This window comes from Panicum virgatum, chromosome 8N (assembly GCF_016808335.1).
Source record: "Panicum virgatum strain AP13 chromosome 8N, P.virgatum_v5, whole genome shotgun sequence".
Lineage (NCBI taxonomy): Eukaryota > Viridiplantae > Streptophyta > Magnoliopsida > Poales > Poaceae > Panicum > Panicum virgatum.
Window position 1 is genome coordinate 1,660,330 of NC_053152.1, and position 4,672 is coordinate 1,665,001.

Below are 4,672 nucleotides of genomic sequence, written 5' to 3' on the forward strand. Positions count from 1 at the left end.
TTAGACCCGTGTGTTTGTTAATGGACACAAAGTCTTACCCGTTGGGTTTATGGGTATGGGTTTGTTCCTATAATACCCAAACCCGTGAACCCATGGTTTTTTTAAACCCGATCCAACATAGAGCAATTGTCATTTTATTTTGTGAGATTATAACAAGTTTAACATCTCTTTCCTACAATTCTTACTTCTCCTTATTGTTTATATATGCATATGATGGATTTGTAACATTTTATGATGTTACGATCATTTAAATATAGAGTTTGTTATTTATATATTTATTTTCTTTTGGAACTTTTAGTAAACATAGATGTCTTACTCATAATATGCTACAATAATATTTACGATATTGATCATGAGAAAAAAATTGTATAGTAAAATGTAGACCCACGGGTGACCCGTGGGTACCCGTTAACCCGATGTGTTTGTGTTTGGGCAAAATTCCAAACCCGTCACGGGTATGGATTTTTTAATGAGTTCAAATATTTTTCATGGGTTTGGGTTTGGGAAGGCAAAACCCGATGGGTCTAGACCCGTTGCCATCCCTACTTCGGTCCTTTCCAGTCTGTTCAATTGATGAATATATGAGATGGAAGGAGATTCTTGAAGCGGAGCTCAAAGGAAAAAAAGAAAAAGAGAAGATATAGAGGGTGAATCAAGTGGTATTGAAGACAAAGAGAATGGCTTAGAAGCTGAGGCATCACCAATAAATGTCCAAGATCCTGACATAGTCCAAAGCAAAGGAGCTCCAAAGAGGTTCAAAAACTTCTTGGACAGGCCAAATAAAAGGAGGTGTTCAGAATGCAAGGCAACCGATCACGACAAACGGACTTGCCCAAAAAATAAAAGGTGATCCTTTTTCTATATGTCGTATATAGCTACAAAAAAACTGGATTATAAATGACTGAAATTCAATTGACTGCAGGAGATGGTGATGGGAAATTTGGGTCTCTCCATGTCTTGATCAGTTTATTCTCTAAATATTCGATCAGGTTAATCTCCCTATAGTCATCATGTTGTCAATTACTTTATATTGTAGTAAGTACACTTGAAATTCAGTGATCATTTTAGTTACTCTAGCTATTTTGTTGTGCTTTATGTCCAGGTATTTGCTACGGTCTGCTCTTGGGTAGCAAGCTGTTATGTACGGGAACGTCTACCACAGGCGACATCGCAGCTAGAGTGGCACGCGCCCACGACGCCAACACTGATGCGGCAATTGTATCCTTGCTTTTTAGATTTTGTAAGTTGGAACTGGTTGTGTAAAAGCCTGAACCTGAAGGCTATTGCAAGTACGTATCATTTTAACAAATATTCGAGTGAATGTGTAAGTGTTTCTGCGTGTATATATGGCATCATTTAACAAATCTGAATAAGCACGTGTGTGCAACCTTTCCATCGTTTCGCCTTTCCGTACATGAACATTCAGCATTGCGTGTGATTGATTTTATTTTATTTGATCCAACACATGCGACGTTTTTCATCATATGCACGCATTCCTGTGCAGTGACGAAGCTGGAAAGCTTCATAAGGTTACATTGACAACCGTTAGTGCTAAAAAAGTGAACTCATTTTCATGTACGGTCTTCTTATCACCCTTTTGTTTATAATCAACAAATGGTTATGTTCTGGGGTAAGTCGTGTACTTTAATTTATGTATTTGCCATAGAAAATTTCTTGGTAATTAATATGCAGTATCACCCTTTTGTTTATAAACACTAAACCATTTACGGTCTGCTTGCTTCCTACTAATTTCAATCTTTTCTCCTTTGTCAACTAGACCTAATATGCAGTACACATCCCATGGGGAAATAGAAACCACGTGGCCCTGAATTGTAAAGGTCCTATCTGCTGCATTGAATTTTTCAACAAGACTCTCCACTAGCATACGTTGAATAGGCATCGATGGAATATTAAGTAACTTGCCTAATCCTATTTTTTCAACTATATCCCTTTGATCCTTTGTCAATTTCCTGCATAATGCAGCAAATTTTCCTGGCATACACACGGTTGCAACCTGGTTATCAAACATATAAAAAACAACAAAATATATCAAATTAAAAAATGACTCTGAAGGCCTTGTCCATAATATATTACAAACAAGAACGTACCATCTTTGATCAGCACACAACTCGATTCACCAACTCTATGGACTGGTCAATCCCTTAAACAATCTAATGGGAGTGGCTTTATTCTATATTCTCCATCTCCTTCAGTTTCACCCAGAGATGAATCTAAAGCAAAGTCTGCTGATAAGATACAGGGATGGGGATAGAGGGCCAAAGCGTTGCTCAGCAACCTCGGTGGCAGGACATATTCCGGCTTACCTTTCCAGCCGTGGCTGACGGACGGCGGAAGCCGATGTGGCGGACCACCGGGATGCACAACACGCGGTGGCCGCCGGCAAGACCCCGTCGAGTGCAGGGGCGGCGTAGAAGGCGGCGGCAGCCTCTATGTAGCGATGGAACCCTAATCCATGCCCATGTTGAATCCATCTCCGAGAGTATAGGAACCAGGCTAGCAGAATCATGAATCTCGGAACGAGGGCGGCGTAGGAGGCGGCGGCGGTGGCTGCAGTCGGATAGAGATTGATTTGCCTCGCCCGTCGCCGCTGGAAGTCAGGCGGGTCGCTAGGGCGGATGCGGCTGGGAGTCATAATTATTTCAATGTTTAAGATTATGTTAATTAATTAATTAATTAATTAATTAATTAAGAAATGGACGGCTGGGAATCATTTGAGGTCTTACCTCCTGGGAGGTAACCGGTGTACCGTAGCGTCGCCCTGCGCACAATCAACAAGTATGGCCTCCCACATTGTTGCAACCCTCCAACGATCTTGTCCATCTGATGCTTGGTGTACGTTGATAGGCTCCCAAATGACACGTACACCACGGACTTCTCTGGGTGACCCTGAAGCCACTCCATGTACCTCTTCTTGTCGCTGTTGTCATGCTTGAACAAGTGGATCCGTGCCTCCGTTGAGCTCCCAACCATGGGACCAAAGGTGAACACTTGCAGGTGCCGCTTCATCTCCGCCAGCGCGCTCGGCTCCAACTCGTCAAGTGTGGCCACAAGCACCTTAGGCTGCCACTGGCCCAAGTACTGGAAGAACTCTTGGGACACCTCGATGAAGGCCTTGGCCCTCTCGCTGCCTGACATGTCGATCAGGTAGGACGGGAAGTTGCTTATCTGAAGAGGACGGCTCAGCCCCGGCAGGCGCACCTCGTGCGCAGGGTCGGCGGCGTGGGAGGCGATGAGCTCGCTGTAGCCTGTAGCCATGGACGAAGTGGTAGTTGATGGCAAGAAGAGTGGCCATCTGGATCCAGTAAATGGCGACGGGGATGTTGAGCTCCCGTGCGACGTCGAGCAGCGGGAGGGACACCAACGTGCACAAGACGCACGTCACCGGCTGCCCACAGCCGGCGAGGCGAGGCGGGCGACGGCGGCGGAGAGGCTCGCGCGGCGCCAAACCGCCCTGTCGGCGGCGTCCCTGGGCATGGAGCCGTCGTCGACGCCGTCAGAGTAGGGGACATACGAGATGACGCCGTCGGTGGTGGTCTCCTCCTCCTTGGCCGCCGCGGCCTCGGCGTCCGGCGAAGGGAACATGCAGCGGTAGGTGGCGACCGGCACGGAGAGCGTGGCCGAGATGGAGCCGTCGATCGGTCGACGCCGCCGAGCCGTGCGAGGCGGTGGGCGAGGACGCGCCCCGGGTTGATGTGGCTTTGGAAGCCGTAGCTCCCGAGAAGGAAATGGTGGCGGCGGCCCTCATCGTCGGTCATGCAGAGCTTCAGGAAGAACTTCAGAAGATTGATGGCGAAAGATATTAACTTCAGAATTGAAGAAGACGAAGATGGATCGTGTGTGCGTGGATGGTCGATCGCCGTGGGATATATATCAGGAGTGTGAAGAAGTGCGATGATTGGTGGTGAAGCCGTGCTCAGTCACAGCGGTGACTGACGGCCTGTGAGCTTATCTGCTCAGTGATAGATTCATTACTGGGTATCCCTCTATCGTGTGGACAGGCACTGCTTTATTTGTAACGTTAGCAGTGACATCTGAGATACTATTCTAATCTTCAAAGTAGTTTCCAGTAGCAGCGAGCTGCAGTGCCAAACTGTCAATTACAGGGTAGCTAGCCTGCAGCTACCAATGCCCAGTGCTTGGATGTGATCCCAGATGGCGAGAGGTGTACGACCTTCCGTGCCTACTACTCCCTCCGTATCACAATATTTATCCTTATTAACTTTTTTATAATTTTGACCATTCACGTTATTTAAAAAATTATGTAAATACCATATACTTTGTTTGTGATATGCTTTAGTATTACAGGTATTTTAAGCACGACTTAAATTTTTTACGTTTGTAATAAATTTTTAAATCTACTAGTACTATTTAAAAAGAAGGAAGTGCTGCCGTGTGTCTGCCCGGGCATCGCTAATTTACGGTCAACCGTACGGGAGGCTCCCGTACGGTCGATTTTCCGACCGTTGTTTTTTTTCTATTTATAGAATTTTTTTGTCGTTTTCTGATTAAAAAAAATTTAAAAAAAAATAAAAGAAAAATTTTGGAGACCAAAAAACATTTCAAGCAAAATATGAGAGCAGAAAAAAAATTCAAGAAAAAAAATTGGAGACCAGAAAAAAAATTTCAAGAAAAAAAAAATTGAAGACCACAA

At 45.0% G+C, this 4,672-nt stretch overlaps 1 long non-coding RNA gene and 1 pseudogene across 1 annotated transcript; one reads left to right on the top strand and one right to left on the bottom strand.

The window, feature by feature from the left end:
* The first annotated feature begins 560 nt into the window (after window positions 1-560).
* On the top strand, window positions 561-1,398 carry LOC120686236. Its single transcript, XR_005680052.1, has 3 exons — window positions 561-846; window positions 923-989; window positions 1,103-1,398. It is a non-coding gene; the product is annotated as an uncharacterized LOC120686236 (long non-coding RNA).
* Window positions 1,399-1,828: 430 nt separating this feature from the next.
* Window positions 1,829-4,019, bottom strand: LOC120686235 (annotated as a pseudogene).
* Window positions 4,020-4,672: the final 653 nt, after the last annotated feature.